This window comes from Chaetodon auriga, chromosome 9 (genome assembly GCF_051107435.1).
Source record: "Chaetodon auriga isolate fChaAug3 chromosome 9, fChaAug3.hap1, whole genome shotgun sequence".
Classification (NCBI taxonomy): Eukaryota; Metazoa; Chordata; class Actinopteri; order Chaetodontiformes; family Chaetodontidae; genus Chaetodon; species Chaetodon auriga.
In genome coordinates, this window is record NC_135082.1 from 28,947,601 (window position 1) to 28,973,652 (window position 26,052).

The window sequence follows — 26,052 nt, forward strand, 5'->3', positions numbered from 1 at the left end:
CTCTGACCTTCGACTGAAGCAATTTCCAGAGCAATAAACGGTTTCTACGGCAACTGTGGACGACGCTTCCACAATGTGAGTCCTCAAAGTGCGACGCAGACATGTCAGGATGAACGAAACACTGCAGCTGCTGCTGAAGTTCACGTCAAAATAAACTGATTTGCTCTCGTCAGCTCGTCCAGTGTCCACACGCCACTTCCTGCTCTTCCTCCATCCTGTGGGAGCGTCGCCGTCGTCCCGCCTGAATAATGAGCTCCTTCTATATTCTGACCCGTATAATAATAAAGCTTTCAGTGGGATTTCTCTCTTAGCTTCTGAAAAAAAAACCCTTCAAATTCACCATGAAGAAAAGTATAAATCAGACATTTAAGTCAGCTCTGGCTCGGCGGCCAGGCCACAATGGCGGCAGGGAGGGTGAGGACGAGGGGAGCGCCATAATGTAAAATAGTTAAAAGCTTATTAGAAGCGCTGAAAGGCAGAGTGATTTCCACTTTGTTTCGGAACACCCTGAGCTCATCCTTTCAAGTGATTGTGAAGGGGGCAATTCAAATCTCTTTGGGCCCATATGAATGAAGGCCCCTCTTAAAGCTCCTTTATAAGCCGGCAAATTCCCCACAGGCGTATGCCCTTTAGCTCCATTACTGATTTACCCGGAGCATTCATCTGCAGCCTTCTGCTGCCATTGTTCTGCAGCAGCCACCTGACAACAGCAGCTATGACTGCAGCGCCGACACACTCTGAGCGCGCTGCTGCGACTTCAGGGAGGAAAACCCGAGTGTGAACGTTTTTCTGCTGCAGACAACAAACAACAAGCAGGACCAGGAATTAAAGACGAATAAAAGACGAATAATCAGAGTGATTGATTCCAGCGGGGGGGTGGGGGGGTGCTGTTAAACATGGAGGGGCTGAATGAGGCGGGTCCCTGGATAGAAAAGGTGGAGGCCTGATCCCCTCTCCCTTTTCTTTCTCTTTTTCTTTATTTTGTCCCTCTAACCTCCCACCCCCCCACCCCACCCACCCTCCCATTCAGATAAAGGGGTGAAAAAAATTCCAAGTGGGCCTATTGGTGCTGTACTTAGATTAATTAGGCTCTCCTTTAGAGCCTATTCAGCCCCTCTCTCAAACGGGGGTCCTGCTCTCTCTCTCTGTAAAGTTTTCAGATCCATTTGCATTTGTTTGTGTGGTTTGGTGCTACAGCGATGTGGAGGAGAGACGGAGGAGAGGTGGAGAGGCGGAGGAGTGGCGGAAGAGACGTGGCACAAAAGGAGAGCAGGGAAAATATTCTTTCAATGGCTTTACGCTGTTTTCTTTTCCCTCTTTTCACATCGAACAGCTCGTCACAACACGAAGCAGCAAAAAAGACAGTTATCAGACAAGTGTGTGTGTGTGTGTGTGTGTGTGTGTGTGTTAATGTGTGTGTGTGTGAGTGTGTGCTGGGGTCAGTTTGTTGATTCCTTCGGTATCAGTGATCCAGTTTCTGTCAGAATCACAGTGATCCAGTTTCCTTCATCTTCGCAGTGATCCAGTTTCATTCAGTTTCGCAGTGATCCAGTTTCTGTCAGAATCACAATGATCCAGTTTCCTTAAGTTTCACAGTGATCCAGTGGTAGTTGTCAGTACATCAGTGGACACACTGCAAATATGCTGCTAACAATTTAATATGCTCATCATGCAATGACATAGAGGCTGAAAAAGGTGCAGTTGTCCACAGTGTCAGACTCTGGGAACTTCTGACCCAACACACTGCAAATTAATGTGAAAAGCATCAGCTGTCCTCCAGATTGATCACTGACATTAATGTTCACACCCAGGTGTGTTAGAGGCAGGTGTAGCAGGAAACACATGCATCACTTCCTGTAACTTCTCTAAGGCCACTTGACTTTATTTACACAGAGAGATAAAAGTCTGCAGCACCTGCTGATACCTGCAGCATCAATCATGACCTGCTGGCTGCTCACTGTGTGTGTGTGTGTGTGTGTGTGTGTGTGTGTGTGTGTGTGTGTGTGTGTGTGTGTGTGTGGTGTGTGTGTGTTTGCGCACCATGTATTCCTTACATTGTAGGGACATAAATCTGTTTACACAGTCACATTGTGGGGACTCACCTTCCTTATGGGGACAAAATGCAGGTCCCCATAATGCAAATAATTAAATTTTAGGGTGAAGACTGGTTAAGGATAGGTTATGGTTAGGATTAGGCAAGTAGTGGTTTTAGTCATTGTTAGGTTATTTTTCCAAGAAATCTACGTAAGTCTGTGTCATGTAAATGGATGGAAATGTCCTGACAGAGTTTCAGAGTTTTATTTTTTATAGTTTTATTTTTTTAGAGTTTCATTTTTTTTATTTTTAGAGTTTTATTTTACCTGCAAAATTAAATGAAATACCAAATAAATCAATAAGAATACTAACAACTGTCTAAATAAAACAGTTAAAACTACAAACTGGAATCTGCTGACATTTCAGCAGGTGCAGAAAACCTTCACTCACTAACACCATGTCTCTCTATCGAGAGAGAGAGGCAGGTCTGATGTGTACATGTGACACAGCAGCAGAAGAAGAGTGTGTTTTAGTTTTTACATAACTAAAACACACTCTTCTTCTGTGTTTGAGTCAAAGTTAAATCATCACTTCTGTAAAGCAGGTTTGGTACAGCAGCATGACAGCGTGTAGAACTGTTCACGTGTCTGTTACACTGAAGTATTTCATCTCTTAGACAGACGTGTCTGTTATTCTTCATGTGGATTCATCAGAGTGACGCTGATGCTAACCGACAGCTGTGTGTCAGTTGTGTGCCAGTTGTTTTCTGATTGAATCAAACCAAAGTATTGTGGATGAACACACACTTCTGTCTCCTCAAATGTCCACACTGACTCTATTCTTCTTCTTCTTTGCTGCTATAAAAGAGAGCAGCTACAAAGTGGCCTGGAGGTCAGGGTGAGGAGGTGAGGGGGGTGAGGAGAAGGGGGAGTTAGAGAATAGAGACAGTGTATTAGAGAAGTTTTAAAAACACAGAGGTCGTCTGTGGACATCAAAACCCTTAAAAAAAAAAAATTTCACCTCAACCTTCTGACCCCCCCCCCCATCCACCTCCCCTCCTGCTCCTCAGTATGTCATGTATGTTTGAACCCACACAGTCACTTCCTCCTGAGCATGTCCTGCTGGGGGTCAGAGGTCAGTGCTTCAGGTACCTGAAGGCAGCACAGAGTGCGACCTGATGGGTCTGAGGAGGATTACTTGTCAGTCACCATCAGGTGATTTAATCCACAATTAAATGTTGACTAACTCACAGATGCTGATTTTTCCTGCCGTCTTTCCTGAGAGCTTCATTTTGCTCCTACCAAAAATGGACCTTGGAATTACTGTCCCCCGTCAGTCTGTCTAACACCACGCACCAGTACACCATCCCTGTGGTCCCATCAGATACGTGCACTGAACTACTCAATCAGTAAGTGCTGATGTGTGGATGGATCAGTGCCCTTACTGGTCTCACTGGTTCCCTGGTGATCAGAAGGTGATCAGAGGATCACAATATCAGTATCAGAATGTCAGACTCAGTGAGGAGACACAGAGAGAAGATAATCCACTAACATGATCATAAAACTCCTGGTCAATAAATGCTGCAGCTGATCCATGTGATTTCACTGGATACCAACTGTTCCATAAAGGTTTCAAGTTTATTTTATTAAACAATGATGAATATGAGCAGCTGCCAGATTTAACCTGGTTTTCATCTGCAGGACCTGGCAGGTTGGTGGCATATTAAAACTTTATTGGTCAGCGTGACTCCAGATTCTGACAGCAGGGTTGATCGTCCAGTCGCTTTCAGAGCTGAAGAACGATCCAGTGATTCTTAGTTCTGTGTTTTCACAGTTAACAGATGCTAGCTAGCTAGTTAACGTTAGTACAGTCAGCCAAAGTCCTCCACACTGAGAGCTGTGTCTGGTCTGCTGCTGGGGATGCTGTCCTCAGGTCCCCTCGGCCTGGCTGGTCGGAGGGCTCCGCACCTTGGTCTGGGGGTCCGCCTGTCTGTTGGAGTCGGGGGGCCCGGGTGCCGGCGCCCCCCGTGGTCATAGTCTGTGACGACTCCTCTCAGTGCCTCACCATGTCTCGCTACTGTCAGTAGTGAGAATGTGTGTCTGTGTGCGTGTGTGTATGTATGTGTGTGTGTGTGTGTGTGTGTGTGTATGTATGTGTGTGTGTGTGTGTGTGTGTGTGTATGTATGTGTGTGTGTGTGTGTGTGTGTGTGTGTGTGTGTGTATGTGTGTGTACATGTGTAGTTGTGGGTGTGTATATGTACATATGGAAGGTGAGAGGGGACGGCACGGTGGCGCAGCATTTCGATGGAGGTTGCTGGTTCGATCCCCGGGTCGGGCAGGGCCTTTCTGTGTGAAGTTTGCATGTTCTTCCCGTGCATGCGTGGGTTCTCTCCGGGCACTCCGGCTTCCTCCCACAGACCAAAAACATGCTCATTAGGTTAACTGGTGACTCTAAATTGTCCGTAGGTGTGAGTGTGAATGGTTGTCTGTCTGTGTGTCTGTCTATGTTGCCCTGCGATCGGCTGGCGACCGGTTCAGGGTGAACCTCGCCTCTCGCCCATTGCTAGTTGGGATAGGCTCCAGCCCCCCGCAACCCCGAAAGGGATACGCGGGTATAGAAGATGAATGAATGAATGAATGAAGGTGAGAGGGATGGGTTTTTCTGTTTTCCTTTATAATGTTTTTAACTGTTGTAAAGCACTTTGTGTTGCATTGTATTATATATGAAAAGTGCTATAAATAAAGTTTGATTTGACTTGAAAGTGGAACTATGCTTGGCTACAAGTACCTTATGCTATGTGAGAGGCATTGACTGCCTCTGTGACATTGTTATGACTGTTATCATCATCATCATCATCACTATTTGATTTAATCATCATCATGGACACATACTAACTCCTTGAGAGCTTCTGTTGCCCTGCATGCTCCTCTCTGGTTCCTGCTTTAACTACACTCCTCCTCCTGCTCCTCTTCCTGTTTCTCTTTCTTTTCCTCCACCTGCTCCTCTGCCTGCTCCTCCCCCTGCTCCTCTTCCTGTTTCTTCTTCTGTGTTTCTGCACAACAGCACAAACATGTTATTTCATCATAAACTCAGAGATCGTCCTCATGGAGTGCTGCTGAAGTGCCTCTGAGCAAACCTCTGTGTCCATCCAGGCGGTAAACTCTATGTAGTTTGAGAACAAAAGACTCTTGCCTCCCCCCTCCTCCCACCCATCCCTTCTCTTCAGAGGTCAGAGGTCACCTCAACAACTGGCAGTGGTCACGCTCCTCTGACCTCCAGCGACTGTTGTGAGGATCTTGTTACCGTGTGAGTGTGACTGCAGCTGAAAGCTGAGCGCTGTGCTGAGGTCAGATTTATTCACAGGTTTTACATTTTCAATCATCTTCGTCAGAATTCATCACGCCGTCATCAGTACTGTAGCCTGACAAACAGCAGAGGAAACACATGCTGTCAAACAGCGGCCGGTTGAGGAGTTGCTGAGTGATGAAACAGGAGCTGAAATCACTACATTGATCCAGAGACGCCTGAAACCTTTGGCTGCTGCTGCTGCTGCTGCAATGACACGAGATGACTGTTACTGATCGTCAGCACCAAACGGTCCAGTTCAACAAGAAAAGGGTCAATGATCAAATCAACCTACAAAAAACTATGTGTGCTGTTCTGTGAAGGAGCAGGACTGAATGTCCTCCGTTAAAGTTTTGTTCTGTTGATTCTTATTCTGTTATTCTGTTGGTTAGTCTGTTCATGTGTTGACACAGGTGTCTTTGGATTAGAGGAGTATGTCAAAATCAGTGTGACAGGAAATGATGTCACAGCTTTCATGATGCAACTTTGGTGAAATGAGGAGGCAAAAAGAAGGCAGAACTCAGACCAAGATAGTACAGGTTCTCACTGGTTCTGCTTATGTGAAGCTGTAGCTTACAGCTCAGTTCTGGCTGGTGGCAGCTGACTAAGGAAAGTAACTCAGAGCCACGTCTTCCCAGCCAGGTCCTCCAGCTCCTCCTGGATCCCCAGACCTTCCCAGACTCACTTCCTGAGCTCAGTCTGTAAAGAGACTCTGTCCATACTCTCATCCTTTCAGCATCTACCTGAGGGACCAGAGTTGAGAGAGCAAAAACCAACCAGTGACGCCTGAGATGAGCCTGAAGACCAGGCTACATCTGAACATGGCTGTTTGAGTCCCTACAGTAACCAGTGACTCCAACTGTAAGATTATCTGAACTGGAAACTGAAGATGAAGGAGTTCATGTCAGGATCTCACACCTGTCTGACACCTCTCTCATCAGCTGTCTTCAGAGAGAACCTGACTGATGGGGGGGGGGGGGGTTGGGGTTGCCTCATCTCTGTGAACATACAGCTGACTGATGGGTGGGTCTGGAGGGAGGGGGTGACGTGAGGCCAACAGGGTGTCGAAGTGTGCCGCCTGGCAGCCAAAAGGCTGATCCTGAATGGGCAAGCAGGAGATCTGGCAAAGCTCCTTGGAAAATCTCATTAGGTCCCCAAAAACCCCAAAAAGGCACTTGTTGCCTCGGCTGAGCTTCGCCCCCGACAGCCAACGTCCCCCCGCCCCTGGCTACATCTCTGTCTCTTTGTCTACTGTGTCTTTTTCCAAGATTTTATCACATTAGTTCCACTGGGAGCTGGAAATCGCCTGTAATTGCAAGTTCTGTGATGCCAGCAGGCGGAGGGAAGAGAGTCGAGGCCAAAGGCCAAAGGAGGCGAAAAGTGAGGGAGGGAGGGGGGGGCAGAGAGGAGGGAGGTGAAAGTAGGATAGGAGGAATCTGTCTCTGAATTCTTCTCAATTCACACAGTAAAGCTACTTGTCATCTCATCTCATCTCATTAGCTGATCTCAGTCTTCAAACAGCTGATTGGTCAGACTGCATGCTCTTGATTGGTTGCAGGAAAAACCTGCAGCCACACGGCCCTTTGTGGAATGAGTTTGACATGCCTGCTGTAGATAAATTAAATGTAAATCTCTGGTGAACACTAGACAATTTATATGTTTCTATAAAGTAGACAACAGTAGTGGCTTGAGTTAAAAAAAATAAAATAAAATACATTTCTCAAACCACATCACTTACATGGCTTCATCTATGAAAATGTATTCATGGGGCCTTTCCATGGAATCCAGTTCAAACACTGTCTATAAAAATAGATTAAAAGTAGTTTAGTACAGCAAGTGACACAGAAAGACAGACTTCTGCAATAGTGTATTTACAGTATGCACTCCAGATTTACATACATTACAATATAGTTCACTGTACTGTAAAAGTAGCAACGCAACTACTAGGGGAAAATGCACTTACAAACATATACAGGCAGTAAAAATAGTATTGTAATGAACATTTCAGTACTTACAGTACAGTATTCTGTATGTCAAATGTTGTAATGTCTTCTCTGAATGTCCTGATGATGCTGGCCACAGACAATCTGCTCAAATCAGGCTGGACTCTTTGTCCTGCTTCTCTCATTGTTGTACCATGAACAAGGACATGGTGTACAATAGTTGCCCGAATTTCATCAGGGATGATTGTTCTAGGTCTTCCTCGGCCTCTTCCTCGTCGTCCACCACCTCTCATACGAACTCCTCTGCCTCTCTGTATGTTTCTATCCGTCGTAGGTGAAAGCACATGTGCCAGCTGTGCCCTCTGAACTGACTTTTATCCTGCCCAATTAGTCTGATCACTTCATTAGAAACATGTGTGTTCACTTTTGACTTGTTGTCTGTGAAAGATGACAGCTATGTTGGAGTTGTGTTCACATTTGCTGCCAGTGTTTAGTGACTGAGAGTGTGTTTAAGGTTTTGCAAAAAAGAGCAAATACATTTTGCAAATTGAGTCTAAGTGCCTGAACAGCGTTTAAGGTTTGGCCAAAAGAGTGTTTGATTCGAAAAAATTAGTTTAGACCACTGAGAATTTGGTTCAGAGAATGGGGTTTTAGCAATTGTGAAAAACTGTAAGGTTTGGAAAAACCCTTAAATATTTTTTCTTTAGGACTTATGCATGTAGACCAGAGACGAAGTGAAACTGAACAAAGTAAATTTATTTTAACAGTAATGAATAAATGAGTGGGAACAAAATGGTGAAACAAGGGTGGAGACAAGGCACAAACACTGACGAGGCAAGAAGGCACTGAAACAGGAAGCACACGTTAAGTCCTAACAAAAGAAATCCAACATTAACGATAACGAGCACAAGGAGTAAAAGACGGACACTGAGCACTCACATGTGGAACAAACACAGAAGCAACGAATGAATCAGGACAATCTGGCAACAGGTAATAAAGGGGGCCTCCCTTTTATCCTGAGCCCTAATCAGGCGCCAGGTGTGCTGCTGACAGGGCGGAGCCAGCTGAGTGCAGGACACACCTACCTTAGACAGACAGGGGAGCAGACCGACAGAGAGACAGATAACACGGGGGACAGAAAGGTTAGCGGATCATAACACTCGGCATGACTTGCCCTCAGTTATATTTCTGACCATTCTGTGTTCTATATTCTTAATTCATTTTTATCTTTTACGTGTGTGTGAAGCATTTTCTAACTGTTACAATTCAAATTAGTCATTTGCAGACGCTTTTATCGATGTACATATGAATTCACACACCAATGTCACAGCATCAGGGGCAGTTCTGGGGTTCAGTTTCCTGCCCAAGGACTGCAGAGGCCAGGGATCGAACCACTGACCTCCTGATTGGTGGACGACCGCTCACTGAGACCATTGCGTTCAACCACCACCAAACCTCAGTGCATTAGACAGTGACGCCCACTCACTCCTTCATTCAACCTTTATTTCAATCTTGACAAATCGCTGAGGACATCCCCTCATTTCCTCCCATGGAGGAGCGACGCCTCATGGCTGGCCAACAGCGAGCACAATGTGTCATTTCTGATTCATTTCAGTGACATAAACTGTAACACAGCTCAATCCAAGCAGTGGACAAGTGTCCTGTTGTTGGTCATGGGATCTGGAGCTGAAGTGTTTTGGTTGTTTCAGTGTCAGATTAAAGTCTTTGGAAGAAGTGAACTCTTAAATTCACATTTCTGGTGATGTTGAACTCTGTGTCCCTAAAGGATAAAGAAAGCAAATGAAATAAGACTGTTAATAAATAAATGTTGTTCGTTATTTGCTGGTTTCTTCCTCTGTCCTGCTGTCTGTGTCTCTCAGAGCTGCTTTCACTAATTGGTCCTGTGAAAACACACTGAATAACATGCTGGTCTGAAGAGTCCTGGGACCCCCATTCAGCCCACATATGTAACTCGAACCTGTCGTATTATTATTAGAGCTGCTAGTTAGAGACTGGCCTCTGTGGTGCCACCTTCAAACCAGCTCCATTGTGTGGACGCTCTAAGGCTGAGATTATGTGGTCGGGTTAAAAAACAAGAGAAAGACCCCAACCCAGGTCCCCCCCTGCCCCCCTCAGCTCTCTGGGAACCTGCTTTAAATGGACTCTATACAACGACGGGAGATGGTTTTACACATTAGGGAGCAGCTCAGTGAGCTGGTCAGGTTGCTGTGGTCACCTGGAGCCGGTGCCACCCAGCAGGACTCAGTCTTTCATCCTTTGTACGACAAAGCACGAAGGGGAGGGGCTTTTATTTTGCCATGCAGCTGGTAGAGACACCCCCTCTCAGCATTACACCCAGAACAACAAGTCCGGGACACGCCTTTGGGTCTTCACCCTGTCCTGGACTTCACCTCACTTCACCTCAGTTCATCACATCTGTGTTTCTTCATCATTGTCTTCTTACCCATTTTCAGCTCAGGATACTAACAAAAATTCAAACACATCCTGTGAGGATCTTCATGTGTCTACAGGAACCTTCTTCCCAGAGGGTTCCTGCAGATCCAGTTCCATCATCTAAACAGCCCAAATGATTCTGTTTAATTGTGTGTCTGAAGCCGTTAACGCATGAAACCTCTTTTTAAATCGTCTCTGCGGACCGATCCGTCTTATCATTTTATCTGGATTAGCAGTCCGTGATGGAGGTTTGTTGATTTCTGTGTTTTTTTCATGACTTCAGCACAGTGAACGGACGTTCAGACAGAGAACTGACCACCGTTAAAACGTGCCGGTGTGTGGTTTCTGGTACAGGTGAGATGTGATCTACAGGTGGGCTGAGTCACTCTGGAGGAGGACTGTTGATGTTCACTGAGTCTCCTCTCAATCTGCTTCCTGTTCTCAGCTCTGCTTCCAGCCAATCAGCAGCAGGTGGCGAGGAGAGACGAGGGGCAAGAGGGACAGTCCATCTGGCACGCTAACATATTAACATACTAACACACTAACATGCTAACACACTCACATGTCATCACATTGTGGAGATCAGCTCCATCATCTGACCTGCAGTGACCTCCTGACTCCCTCAGAGCCTCCCCATGTCTGCGTAATCACCTGAGAGGAGACAGGTGAGTCTGAGCAGAGCATTCCACAAAGATTTAGTTCTGCTCCTCAGCCTTACTCCTCCTCTTACCTCGTCTCCAGCCCTGCTCCTCAGCTGTCAGCTCCTGCGTTCAGTAGCTTAGCCCTGTAACCAGACGGGAACAGTCTTCCTGCAGAATAACTTACGACATGTTTACTTTCGGTATCTCTGAAATGTGTCTGCGTCACAAACTGTCCACAACATTTAGTCAGACAGCAGAACCGACACCACCAGCTCGTATTTCACTTCAGACCTAATGAAGAAGTTTCCTCCAGAGGTTCAACCAGAGTCACATGATGACTGAGAAACACTTCAGTCCAGATTGTCCAGTTTGAGTGAGACATCCGTGATCTGAAGGTTTATGTCACTGTCATAAATCTCTCAGTGACAGTTAGTTTATCTTTTGCTCGTTTTTCCTTTTTTCGCCTTTTTCCTTTGACTCTGAGAAGAAACTGATTTTACTTGCTGACTGCAGCAGTGAGCTAAGAAGTGACCAATGAATCTGCTCTTTGTACAATGACATATTTCATTGCTTCCTTTCCATCTTCGCCATCCTCTTTTCCTTCCTTACATCTGTGTCCTTGGTTCCTTCCCTGCCTCCTCCTCTTCCTCTCTCTCCTTTACTCTCTCCCGGATCCTCCCTCTTTTAGCTTCCTCTTCATGTCCTTCCTGCCTCCTTTTGTCCTTTTCCACCTCCTCCTTTATTTAATCCCTGCCTCTCTTGAATCAGGAGGGACCTCCTCTTTCACTGCACATCTACACCTGTTGACGTGTTTTGGTGTTCACTTCAGGATTAAAGTTCTTTGTCTCATTCCTCACAGTAAAATGATTAATCACACAAATCAGGCAGAAACCCTCCTCTTCTTCTTCTTCTTCTTCTTCTTCTTCTTCTTCAGACTCTGTAAACCTGTTCGCTCCTCATCCTGTAACAGTCAGTTGAAAAGCGTCGACACACTTGAAGCTTCTCAGTATCCTCAGTGAGGAGTTAACAAGCTGCACCTCCCCCCTCTGGCCTGAATGGAGGAGTCTCCCAGTTGGAGCGCTCCCTCTTTATCCTCCATCCCTGCACTGATCACTGAAGTGTGATGTCAGCAGGACGCCGCCCGCTCCAATTGTGTGGGACACTTTTTTTTATTGGATAAGTGGATCGGCTTCCTTTGTGCCTTTGAGCCTGAGGTGGCCTGTTGGGCTCTTAATCACCAGCCCTCTGAGGTGCTGCGTTCAGGGGGCAGCGGATAAAGGAGCGCCGCCTCATTCAGATGAGCTGTTGATCTACCAGCTCATTGTCCCTCTCCTCTGCACCTTGGCCGAGCAAGGTAAACAAATGCCAAACAAAAGGCGGAGCTTCAGAGGCGAGCTGCCGCCCGACTCCCCCCACAACTTCCCCCCAACCTCCCACAATCACCCCAAACTCTCCATAAACCTCTGCCAGCCTCCCCCAAATTCTCCCCTAAAGCCCCCCCCCCCTTCCCGGTCCTGATGCTGGTTCCAGGTTCCTGGTTCCTGGTCCTGGTCTTCTGCTACACTGTATATACTTATCAAATTTCCTCATGGTGATTTTCTGTCATCAAATTCAGGATCAACTGGACTCACTGGAAGATTTCATATATTTGCATATTCACCTTTAATTTGAAATAGAAAAATGTCATATTTGAGTCTTCGGTGTGTTTTTCCTTCTCACTTTAACCATCATGTGACCTCAGATTTATCTTGGGACCCCTTGGGGGGTCTAGACCACAAGGGTGGAACCACTAAGGGTCTTAGAGGATTTACTCAATGACTCGCTTTGCTCTTCTTTCTTTTTGAAAACATTCAAATCCCCAAAACAAAGCTCTGCTCTTTCCCACCACGATTACTTTTACTCTGAGAACATTTTAGTGCAACTTGTGTACTTCATCCGAAGTAAGACTGTGATGCATACTTGTACCTGTGAAAGAGTCCTTATACTCTTGTATTTCTACTGCATAGTTTTAATTCCACCTCACGTCTAATCTAGACCTGATTTTTGTTCACTCATCTCATCTTGTTCCAAACGTTCCCAGACGTTATTACAAACCAGCGAGCCACTCCCCCCCCCCCCCCCCCCCCCCCCCACACACACACACACACACCCGACATGGCCCTAATCCCCCCTTCAGATCTATTCTTTCCCGGCCCGGCTCGCTCTCTGGGGATCAGATGTGTGATGATGAGGCGTCGCTGCAGTCGTGTGACCAAACTGCAGCTTTACTGTTGGATTGTGGTTTTTACTATTCAGCTGATCCTCTGTGTGTTCGCTGAGGATCAGCATCCTGAAAGACCGCGACAGCAGTTCAACAAGTCACGTTTAAAGCCTCCCTGTTTGGAGGCTAATGCCAGTTCATACTTTCTTTCTGTCATCAGTTTGGACCCATGTCTTCAGCTCTTTTGCTTCATCTTTTAAACTGTCGCTGCAGAATGTTATTTCATCTGCATTGTCGCTCTTTCATACCATTTGTCTAATGGTCAGGTAATCTCACTGAGGTCTCAGAGAAGCTCTGGCCAGCACACCAGTCTTGGCCAGCAGCCGCCATCAGCTCGAGATACTATGTTGTCCTGTCAGTGGACTCGAGCTGAGGTCGGACATTCCGGGAATATTAACCTGAAAGGTGAGCTCCTCACATGCTTTGGTATCAGGTGTGATGCCTGACCATACTTTTGACCAAAGTAACACATGAGGACAACATGTCCTCATATCTCAACGAATGAATAGGTCAATGGTCAATGACTCCCAAAAAGACATATATGACTGCTGGAGATGTATGGCGCATGGCGCACCTTTGTCCTCATGTGGTTAACGTCATGAAACGCTCTCAGCAAAACTACTCGCTTAGGTTTAGGAAAAGATTTTGGGTTAAAATAAGTGTGTTACTGTTATCTACATCATGTAACTTAACTGTGTTGCTTAACTTGAAATAAGTCAACGTTGACTTCTGATGTCAAATGGGACATGAACAGCTGTCTCCTGGGTAAAAGTCCTGTGCTTGTTTGACCATCCATCCACTCCACCTTCCTCTATAGGTGGACTTTCTTGCGCTTTGTACTACATTACCTGACGTCCTCCTTTGCTCACATCATAATTATTACAACCACTAGAGATCTCAGCCTCACTATAAACATAAATATGGGTCGTAATAAGCTGCTTGCACAGACGACCTTTACTGTTGTTTCTCTGGTGAGGACGGCTGAGACAAGAACAACGTCCTCAAAACAGTGAAGGAACATAAACAGCTTCCGTCAGCCTCACTGACACATCAAATAACCCAAATAACCCACTCTACCGCATCACTGTGTGTGTGTGTGTGTGTGTGTGTGTGGGTGGGTGGGTGTGTGTGTGTGTGTGTGTGTGTGTGTGTGTGTGTGTGTGTGTGTTGGTGCTGAGCATGTTAGAATGGGATTATTAAGTACTTGCATTGGTACGTGGTATCAGCAAGTGCCCACATATAAGTGCTTGTATGCCAGGTCCATATGAGACTGTATCATTTACATGAAAAATGATATTTTCAGCCTGTGCTGATTTTAAGATAAGATAAGATAAGATACTAGATAATAAAGGACCTCACGCAGAACAATGTGGTGACTGTTGAATATTACCACCTGAGTTCAGAGAAATATTCATGTTGCAGCTGCAGCAGATGAGCAGCGAGCATCTTTCTAGATTTAACCAGAGATTATCATTATGTATGATACAATACCAACTGCACACAGCGCCATCTGGTGCTCACATACATCAGTACAGTTTCCAAAGTATGGTCTTAGGACCGCGGTACAATTACAATTAGTCTCTGCAGACACTTTTGTCCAAAGCATATACAAATGAATTCACACACCGATGGCACTTTTGGGGTTCAGTATCTTGCCCAAGCATACTTCGGCATGTGGGCTGCAGAGGCCAGGGATCAAACCACCGACCTCCTGATTGGCAGGCAACGGCTCCACCCCTGAGCCACAGCCGCCAGCCAGCAATAGACCCTGCTGAGGGCTGCCAGGGTCCACAACCAAACACAGAACTTCAAGGACGCAGTGGGCTATGCAACTTAATGAAAACTCTGATTGATACTAGAATCAATAAATAAAATTGTTTATTATCAGAATGAGTCCCCAGGGTTCAGCTGGCTGCTGCTTCTGAGCATTTTGTTGCTCCACAGATTTTGTTGACTTATGTTTCAACTTTCTGTTAAGAAAGTAGTTTGGTTGGTTTTCTTCAACCCAACATAAGATTAGATTAGATTCAACTTTATTGTCATCGTCAGAGTGCAACACAGTGACAAAAATGCAGTTTAGCATCTAACCAGAAGTGCAAATAGTCAAATACCCCCCCCCCCCAAAAAAAATAAAATAAAATAAAATAAAAAAAATACATGCAAACAGTGCAAGTGGTGTGAGGTATAAACAGTGTACACGGTATATACAGTATAAACAGTGTCAGGTAGGTGATTTTTGCATAACCTAACGCTACATAATATGAACATTACAACATAATAACAAAACGAACATAAAAATGCAACATAGGGAACGTTCAAGCATCACATTAAATGATATATGTTAGAAATCAGAGTGTAACATAATATAATGTAACACAACACTAAACATATTATGACTGTGTACAGTGTAACTAATGGTGTGACACAATACAACAAATTATCATAACATAAAATGATATCAAACACGATACGTCACTTCCATTTATTGAGAAACACTTCATTACAATACAATTCTATGATTATTATTCCGGTGATTGTCACAACGAAATCTCAATCAACTGGACGTCTTGTTTATGTAACATTGGACAACAAAGTTGTAGTTGAAGATTTGCAGCAGCACTGACCCTGTCAGCACATTCCCGACTGTCTGAACACATCTCAATGAGATTTAGATATCGAGGAAGTTTTAAAAAGCTAGTTAAGTGCTATTCAGCTGCACTGAAAGGCGAGGCATTGAAAAAGCCAAAATGAGAATATAAAGAGTGTCGCGGCGGGGGTTCGTGGAGAGGCGAAACATCGGCATTATGGCACGGATGGCATCTCTTCACCCGGACAGAAAGCCCTCCCCAGATGGCAGCGCAGAGTTTGTCGGCTGAAGGCTTTCACTCTGGGACAAAAGATATCTAATTGAGAACAAACTGTCAGTGAAAGAGACGAAACCGTGACCGGAGAGGGGGCCGCTCCGGGCCGCCGGCCAGCACCGGGGGCCCGGGCCCAGTCTATCGCCGGCCCCCGGCCCCTCCGGGCTCCTCAGACCTCCTCAGACCTCTTGTGTCAGTCACAAGAGGTCTGAGGAGGATAACACGCGCAGCGGCCTCGACACAAAGGCCTTTCACAGCAGACACAGTCCGAACTCAGTCGACTGTCAAGTGTGAAGGAGAGGAGGAGACGCTGAATGGACAGAGAGACAGATAAGTGTGAGGTCTGGGGGGGAAGAAGGGGGAGGAGGGGGAGAGGGCACCGCTGCAGGCTGATCTGAGGACAGACCGAGTCCTGAATCCAGAGGGACCAGTCCACCTGGTCAGAGCTGCTCACACGTGATCCAGACGTTTTAAATTAAAGCAATTAAACCGCAACTGTAAATTGATCCGTTATCTCCGGATCAATTGATCTGTTGTCTAGAGCAGCCATGCTGAGTCATGTGGTTGGATGTGGATAGATAAAATGTGAATTTAAACAAAGGCAGGCAGTCATTGTCCGTCATGTGCAGTCAAACGTCACATTTGTTGAGCCTCTGTTTGTCCTTTAGAAGGCGACTTGCAGCTGATGGTTTTTTGTGTTTTCCAGTTCTGGAGTTCCTGACCTTGGTGCATGTGTTATTTTATTTATTTTTAGTACTCAGGATCAGGGGCGGTGTGAAAGACATACCTGTATCACTGCTGAATTTGCATTTTAACAGGTGATTTTTCCCTCATCTGTTTCTCATTATATGGCTCGTTCATTTTCAGATCCTGCAGAACTTTATCCTTTCAGCCCCGTCTTTGTGGAGGATCTTCTCTGGCCTCATGCTCCACTGCTGCAATGTTTGGAGTGTGGGATGAAAAGCAGCTCTACCACCAACAGAGCTGAATGGTCATTGTGAGGTTCACAAAGGCGGCTGCAGGAGAACACAAGACTCACTCGTCTCAATGGTTCACTTTGGGAGCGCAGACAAAGGCGTAAAAACACAGATAGAGGCTCCAAAAGAGAAGCACCACTCGAGTCTGAGAGACTCATCTGGGATTGTGTTCTCTGTTAAAGACGCCATCAATCACCCCATCAGTCCTGCTCCAGCTGACCTGATTTACATGTTCGCACAGGAGCATCAATCATCTGAAGGAATGCTGTGAAAACCCTAACCCTAACCCAGCGGATCAACTTTGCTTCACGTTTTTAAGTCTTTTCTAAAAAATGTTCTTTACATTAAACAAAAGGTACATGAAGAATCTGATAAAACAAGTCAGCCTGATTCTCAATCTGTGCAGTTTTTTGGGGACAGTTGTTTTCTGCTTTGATGGACACTAAAAAGTCTCTCTGTGATGAGTTCAGCGTAAAGGTCTAACATTCAGTATTTCTGCAGTCAAATGTTATATTTCTTTAGGAGTCGTGTACTGACATTGTCCAAAATGTTTCCAAATGTTCAAAAATGTGTCATTTTATTCAAGGTAAACCGTTACCTTGCGATTAGGCTTAGGGTGAGGACGGTGCGGGGAAAGACAGGAAACAGCAGACAATTGGTCAGAGAGCGAGGAGGAAGTCAGCGAACGTAATCAAACGTAACGTGAATGAAACTTTAATGCATTGCCTCGTCCGTCAGACACGTCACATTGACTTTCATCAGCAATGGTGGTTGTTTAACAATGAAGGCAGCAGCTCCCATGATGCCCTGCTTCTCCTCGACGATCTTCTTTGACATCAGGACGATACAGACGGAAACGGCTGCTCATCAGATGACTGAACACAGCTGTGTGATTACAGAAGTGAAGTGTAGCGGTGCCGTGATTCAATGGAAATATGCCTTTACACACGACTTTTTGAATCAGAAATCAGAATCAGAATCAGAAAAAGCTTTATTGCCAAGTACGCTTTTACACATACGAGGAATTGGCATGAGGACATATCCACGAGTGTCCACATCTGACTGCTGGAGGAATCAGCAACAGTTCCGTCGCTTCATCCTCACGTGGTTAACGGCGTTAAACAGTCGCAGTTTACCGACTGTTTAGACACCAAGACTTCTTGGTTAGGCTTGGGAAAAGGCTGTGATTCGGGTTATGTCAAGATCCGGGACGACGGTCCCAGAACACGTTTCATACCATGACATGAGTGACTCTGCTAAAACAGACTTCCAGGCTTTCACACTGTGAGCGTTCAACGGGCTGAGGAACGAGGAACGATTGCAACAACAACAATTTGTCATTTAGCAGACACTTTTATCCAAAGCAACGTACATATGAGATTTTCATACATCACAAGCAAGGTTCTAGACGGGAGAGAACAACAACAATGACTGCAAAGAGGGTTTGAATTACTGACGACACCATTAAAAAACCCACTGAGTGCTTCAAAAAGCAGTTTGAGGCAGCAGCGAAGTAGAACTGTCCTCCACGACATCATCAGCCTCCATCCAATGACAGCTGAGTTCAGTGAGCTAAAACTCGTCTTGCGCTGACGTCACATGTTGTTGTGAAACAAATATCGTGAATCAGCTTCCTGTGTCCTCACGCTGTCGCTGTGGATGGACGGATGGAGGACGGAGGACGATGCACTGATTATTCCTCCCCTCTAAGTCCCCCCATCTGTCCCCGTTTCTGCCGGCCTGAGCCTCTTTCACAGCGGCTGACAGGAGCCTGCAAACACAGAGCTGGTGGGGGGGCCCCACCGGCCCCCACAGGCCCCCACCGGCCCCCACCGGCACCCCAATTGTGTCCCGGCACACCAAAGCACTTCTCTATAGCTTTTTGATTGGTTTTCAATCCCCACTGACGAGGTTCTGTATGGGAGGAGTGTGTGTGTGTGTGTGTGTGTGTGTGTGTGTGAGAGAGAGAGAGAGAATGTGTGTGCATGTGTGTATACATGTGTGTACATTTGTATTTGTGTGTGCATTTGTGTGTGTGTGGTGGGCTCAGTAAGGAGATTTAGTGGAGGGGGGGCACAGAGGTGATTTTCGGGGGAGGGGAAAGTAAAAACGGGGACAGATGGGGTCGATTGTTGCTCTCTACACAAATTAAGGAGCAAGACATCTGCAGGGAGAGACAGAGAGAGACAGAGAGAGAGAGAGAGAGACAGAGAGAGAGAGACAGAGAGACAGAGAGAGAGAGAGACAGACAGAGAGACAGAGAGACAGAGAGAGAGAGACAGAGACAGAGAGACAGAGAGACAGAGAGAGAGACATGTCGTGATCTTCAGTTTGACAGTTTATCAGGTAAAAGTCACCTGAAAATCTGCTTGCAAGGAGTGAAAATCAAAGTGTAAGAGATGAAAAACCATCCGTGTTTGAAGGTGCAGGAGGCGTGAGCTCACAGTTTTACTAGCTTATCCAAAAAGTGACAAGAAGAGCAAATGCAAGGCGAGAACGCGCTTCCGTGTATGACGCGTCACGTAACACGCTGCCGCCAGGGGACATGCTGAGTTTGGAGCGTCCCAGGTGAGGACGGGCGTCCACAGTCAAAGTATGACAATGAGAAAGGCACAAGTTGTGTGATACGACCAATCAGTTCAAAGATCATTGTCACGAAAAGGTTGAGCTTTATTTATTTACAGCGTAGAAATCTTCCTGATGTTTGACATTTCGTGGCATCAGTAAGAAACTTCGAGTTGAACGGCAAACTGTCTCTTCTACAAACAAACTAACGGACCAAATCACAAGTATCAAGCACAAGCACAGAAACTGCATGGGTTCAGTTGAAAAGTGGATTACATCACCAATTCAGAAACCTTCATGGACCACAGCTACCGACATGCCGGCTCGTCACGCCGCTCAGACCTGCAGGTGTTTAGTCCTGTGTTAGCCAGCAACATGCCTGCATGGCTTACCTGCTCAAACGACCCTGAACCAGCCCCCGACAGTCAAAGATGCATCTGCTCAGCAACCCATTCAAAGCCAAACATTGCTTAAACTTCACTGTAGGAGCTGTAATTGAGTCTATTTTTCTTTATATTGTATATTAATATCTATTATACCTTTAACTTTACACAAAATGAATTCAGTGACCACTTCTCTGAAATTTCATCAACTGTTACTCTCAAACTGTTCCACCTCCAAACCTCAGCGTGTTTCCTCATCTTGACGGGCTGCTGTCAAAACTATCACATTTACATCTAAACCCAAACAGATTTACTGTAAAATACTTCCAGTCTGTGTCACATGGACGGTTTTCATTCCTTCATGTCCTCTATGGAAGACCAGCTGAGGACAGGGGACAGGTGATGGGAGGAGACAATGTTGTGTGATATGAACCCTCGAAGCTTCAATCCTGCTGAAGAGCGGGGATCACTTTGAAAGCCCAGTCTTTATTAATCTAGAGTCACAAAGACAGAGAGCAGAGTGGACGGAGGAAACACTGATCAGAAACAGAAAAGGAACACAGATGCAAACAGAAGCAAACAGAGGGTCATTCCAAACGCTGGAGTCCTCCTCGAGGACACGTCCAGCTTCTCTCTGGATGGAAGAAGGTGAACAATGCTTTCTCTCTCATGCTGTCAAACTGCTGTAGTTTATGGTATCGTGCAGTATAACAGTATTGTCTAGTATTTTCTAGTATGTGTTTTGTATTTTTTATGTTGAAGTCTGTGTTTCACCTGACGTCCTCTCAGGGACAATAAAGCTGAAGTTAAAATCACGATGAAGCTCGTTGTGGTTCTGATTAGACACTCACAGTTCTTTGCTGCTGTTAGTGAACAGCAAGTGGTGTCATTTCTGCCTGCATTTATTACACTTATTGTTGTTGTTGTTGTTGTTGTTATTATGTGACTGTCTCATAAACATTCTTCAGTCCTGAACTATGAAATAAAGTCAATGTTTTTATCAGTTTGTTTTACGTCTTTGAGAGACACTAAGCATTGCTGATGGCTCAGGTTTTCACTGATACGTGAATTTTTATCATCTAATCTGATGTCACATGTCGGTTCACAGGTTACAGTAATATGACTTTGTCTCCACGTGAATTCCCAAAGAACTTGTGTTGATTCTCACAGAATGAAATGAATGAAAGCAGTTTGATGCTTGCAAAGCTATGAGTCGAACTGAAGCCGCATGGCCTCAGCAGAAAGGTGTTGAGCTGAAAGCTGAGTCTGGCCTCTCATCAGCAGTTTTAATGAATGCTAGTGGGCTCTTGTGGAGGAGTGAGGAGCTTTTAACAGCTCTGTTTGTTCATGAAGGAGGCTCCGCGTGATGATCTGCTCTCAGATCAGATATAATACTGAGGGCAAACGCCACAGAGAAAGGACAGGGCTGATGGGGAATGAAGAGCTGTTAATGAGATGGAGGCTGCTGGAGGAGAGTGGCTGTATTATCCTGAAGGCCGAGAGCAGGGTTCAACAGGCCCAGATCATCACACTGACTGAAGGGTCCATCCTAAACGGCCATTTCCCACTGGCTCTACTTGTTCCCTGTAGTAAATCTGTCAGCGTTCCACAGCCACAAAGATCCAGAAGATCCCATCACAGATGTCAACAGTACTTTTATTAAATGAACAGAAACAGTGAAACCAAGTAGAGAAGGCCATGTGGCACAGAGAACCAACAGTCAGCAGGTTTCTATTCCAACCAGCACCTGATGTCACTGATCAGCTCCTTCAGGTGGAGGAGGAGTGGACTCATCTGCTCAGGTGAGAACCTGCAGAGTGTTGCTTCTCCATGTAACATGATCACTGAACTGTTTTTATCCATTGTTCAACATTATTGTTTTTTAATGGTATCAGAGAACCAGTCCCTTGGACGCTATAGACTTGAGCGCCCTCTTCAGACATTAAACAGAACATATAATATCAGAACAGCAGTTATTCTCCACTGATTTGATGCATTTCACCTTTTAAGAAGTTCATGAGCTGATGAAAATGAAAGAAAGTCGTCTGAAGCAAACGTTTTGTTCGTTTGATTTTCACTTTTTGTGTCTTCACCAAATGACTGAACTTATGATTTGTTGTTTTTCTTTTTGCTGCCTTCAGTGAAGACATCTTTGTCCCACAGTTTTTAGACGTCACTCTGTGAGTCTGAAGCGTTCAGCAGTTTTTTCTGAAGTGACCTTTTCTACTTTAAAACAAAGCAGCTGTCACTGAACTCCAACTTTATGCTTGACTCCACCAGATCTGGTCTTGGACTTGTGTTGAACTCGAATGAGGTGGTCTGATGTTCACTGCAGCTGCCCACGTGCGTGTGTGCGTGTGTGTGTGTGTGTGTGTGTGTGTGTGTGTGTGTGTGTGTGTTGCAACACCTCGGGGCATTTTGTCACTTAACGAGAAGACATTTGGCCGATCGGCTTTCCTCCCCCTAAACTGCACGCTTCAAAGGCCGAATGAGCAGATTAGAGGTCAGGATGGGCTCTGGACTAACTGATTTAGGAAGGTTTAGTCTTCACTCTGAAATCCATCCTCTTTGTTTGGCCTCATCGCCCCACTGGCTCAGTTCCTGCCGGCAGCTTCTTCTCACCTTTTTAATTCCTTTTTTTCTGCTTCAGTGAGCTACAGAGGCCTGCAGAGGACAAGAATGTAACAAAATAAGTTTCGCAGTGAAGGCTGGAGACAATACAGGTAACACTGAGTTTAATTATCGGCAGTTTATTTCAAGTCAAATTTATCGCTATAGCACCAAATCATAACAGAAGTTATCTCAGGGTTAGGGTTAGGAGTCCCGAAAACCATTTCCACACTGGAAGGTGGAATGTAAAGCCTGCCGAGACAGAGAAGTCATGATATCCTTTAAATATGGAGATAACATATTCAGACAGTCTCTTCAGACAACCCTGCCTACTTCCTCACCGCCACACAGTGGACCAATCAGTCAAAGTTACAGAAACTGTTGGACACAGGGACCCATCATGTGATGTGAGTCAGGTGTGGGGGCACAGGTGGGTTCTGACCAATGGCTCTGATGCAGCGTGCCGACTCACACACAGCAAAGCCACTTGTTCTGGGACAGAGAGGAGCTGCACTCACACCACTTCACACTGTTTTCCAGCTTTCACAGCCAAAGTGAACAAAATCAACTCTGTCCAACAGGACTCTGACATTGACACGAGCAGGAAGTTCCAATGATGGTAATGTTGTAATGACTTCAGGCCTTTGGCAGTTTGTGTTCTCACACGTCAGTTTTCCACCTTTTCTAATGAAGTCCAAAGTCCAAAAAACAAAGACAAAACAAAATGTCTTCACTTTCTAAAAATGTTTCTTCTGAAGATCAAGTTGGACCTCACAAAGACACACACACACACACACACACACACACACACACACACACACACTAAAGAAAGCTGAAGAACTGATTACCTGCTGAAAGCTGCTGCCACCTGCTGGTCGCTCGCTGCATCACATCCTGTCACAGGTCAATGTTCATTTCATATATTACAGTTTTTGTCCATTGCTTGAACACTATTGACACATGTTTAGAGTAACAAAACTTGAAGTTTGTGTTACTTTACCTCAAACACAGTGTAACCGTACACTGAACAGTCCCCTTTATTCCCCACAAATAGGCCTCAGCTCAGCAACAGCTGGCTAACGCTCCCTGCAGTGATTATATTGAGAAGTTTCAGTACTGTGCGTGGTATATACAGTAAAGTACAGTATATACAGTACTGTAAAAAAGAACCAAACCAATAAGAATTCGTGGTTTCATTGTCCTACAGAATGGCTGAAGACCTTCTGGTTGGTGGACACAAAGCCTGTTCACCCAACAGCAGAAACTCACCATTGTAGAAACAGTCAGAGCAAACAATGCAATCCGTCTCCACCAGCTGTGCAACAAACACATGCAGACAGGAAGTACTCATCAACAAATCGAGTGAGCGTTACATTTTGTCTCGATTGCTAAAACACAAAACCTGGTTCCTGTAGCACAAAAAACCAAACCTTTTCGTCATTCCCAGAAGCACACACACATTTCCCATAACCAAAAACACAATTCACCTGTTTCCACACGTGACTCAATATTAAAAACACTTTCTGCAAAAACCTTACACAAAAGTGGCCAAATAAATCATTCATTGCATGTGTTCATTCAGCAAACACATGCTCTCAATATAATGAACTCAAGTTATCATAACCTAAACTCAGAGACCACCCCCTTCTCCAGGTGAAAACACTCAGCCTAAAAATTGTTAACACATTAATCAGAGCCTAGAGATAGAGCCCAGAGACATGTTCATGTCCTTTGGAACAATGGATCCCAACCATGCAGAGGTCGATGCCAATGCTGATGAACCTGTATATGTGCTCAATATGGAAATGCTGTGAATAAACCCTATTCTTGACATTTTGGTGGCAGTGTGTTGAATTAATCCCTCCTGTGTGTAACAAACACTCATGTAGTCTGTGTTTTGGCAGCTTGTGTGTATTGTCTGAGGGTAAAAACTGATTGGGACCCAGAAGTTAGATGTTTGCACTGTTGGGTGTGAGTTTTTAAAATTGTGTGTGAAGATTTGAGAAAATGGTGAGTTGTTCCAGGAATTGTGTCTTAGCAATTGAGAAAACTGTATTAGAGTAAAGCGTAGTAAAGCGTAGTAAAGTGACGTTCACGCGTAGTGACGTGAACGTCGAGGACTGTGATTGGTCCGTTCAGAACGTAATTTTCGGTTCAGTCGCAGCCCGATGGTCGCAGCACAACAACACCGCCATTTTCAAAGTTTCTGTGGTGAGAGCTACAAGAAAAACTGAACCAAGCCGAAGAAAGAATTATCGAGGAGGTACGCAAGTACGACCACCTCTACAACTCCTCTTCGCGGCAGCAAGAGCCCCCCGAAACCATACAAAGACACAGCCGCACCCCCCTAGCGGCTTGGCGGTGAATTGCGGAGCAACGCGTTCCCTCGACGCAGAACTACGAATGCTCAGTGACGGCGTAGGGTGTACGCCTTAGGTACGGCGTCGCCGCGACCCCGAAGCCTAAACCAAGCTTAAGGGTTGTTTTTCTTTCCTGTTCTCTTTACTGCATGTACTGTACTGTATAGTACTGTGATGCACAGTATTGAGTTGATGTACTTTGTAACCTTACAGTAATTCTATTACAGCACTTTTCATTTTTGGTTTTGGTTTGTTGGAGAAAAACAGAAACTGTGTCACAAACCTTCACAGGATGAATAAACCAGTGGAAATGAAAGACTGCAGTGTTTTATAGAAAGTACATAGTGTGTTGCTCTGATCTGAAAGTGTATTTGTATGATGGAAGTGTGTATCCTGTTGTCATCAGAGAGTCATTTTGACAAAGGACTGTTGGTTTTGATAGCAGAGTTTCACTTTGACACAGATGTGAACGCCTCATTTCGCAGTGTTGGGTCTGATTTGCTTGTGTGTAGAGTTTTGACACAGTGAGCCAAGTTTTGCAAAAAGTGTTCAAGCAACAGGCAAAAACTCTAAATTCACACTCTGTCATATTTTGAAAAATAAAACCTAGTCATGCCACAGTAACCCTGCTGTGGATCAACAGCTGACAACAATATTTCCAACCAACTTAACCTTAACCTTAAACTTCACTTGAACTTAACCAGCGAGTTTGATTTGTTGGATCTGAAGCAGACTGCATCAGCATTAATACTATCGATGAACTGATTAGTGCTTTGTGGCCTCTAGAGTTAAAAGTTAGTAATAATGACTTCAAATTCCTCCGTGACAACAATGCTGATTGTTTTATGAACTAGATGATGCTGTTATAGCACTGCCACCAGAGGAATACAAGTCTGCGGTGTGACTGTACAATGGACTCGGCTGAAGGATGTAAGAGTTCCAGTGAGAAGTAAGCAAAGCTGAACTGTGTTAAGTTACTGAGGCTGAAAATGTTACAGACAAGGTAAGTTAATCGCTGTCGCCCTGAATCCACAATGAACTTTGAGCTGTACTAACATGAAATTTATTCCTGAGAGGGAATTAACAAAAATATTAACACATCTACACGTTATCAAATCAGTCAACAGACATAATTGATCTCTACCTCAGCAGACACTGTGGTGTCTTTTTTTCGCCCACCTTGAACCGTCCTCATTGGGGATGCGTCCACAGGTCGTCTCTCCTCTTCCTTCCCACCTGACAGGAAACTGATGAAGATGAGGAACTCATCATTTGAGAGGCAGAAGCTAATGGCTTCATTCAGCTTTTAAGACAGCTGGATTTATTTGCAGGCTCTGACAAGGGTCGCTTGTTCACATTAGTAATGCTGAATTCTGGCATTCGCACTGGCCCTGGACACGCACCGAGCAGGAAAACAGATCGTCCAATGAGAAAGATGTATGAGGCAGTAATATGTGGGTGTATGTATATGTATATATGTGTGTACTGATGTTTTTTCTCACTGCAATGTACAGACTGTCTCTCTGTCTCTCTCTGTCTGTCTGTCTATCTATCTATCTATCTATCTATCTGTCTGTCTGTCTCTCTATCTATCTATGAAGCACAAAATACAACAACA

General features: G+C 45.1%; 1 protein-coding gene across 1 annotated transcript in view; it reads left to right on the forward strand.

Annotated features, from left to right (window-relative positions):
* The window catches only part of noa1 (nitric oxide associated 1), a 92,234-nt gene extending 73,767 nt beyond the window's left edge, over positions 1 to 18,467 (forward strand). The window contains exon 10 of the transcript XR_013077565.1: positions 18,442 to 18,467. The gene's annotated coding sequence lies outside the window, so the exon portion shown is untranslated. The remainder of the gene's footprint in view (positions 1 to 18,441) is intronic.
* The last annotated feature ends 7,585 nt before the right edge of the window (positions 18,468 to 26,052 follow it).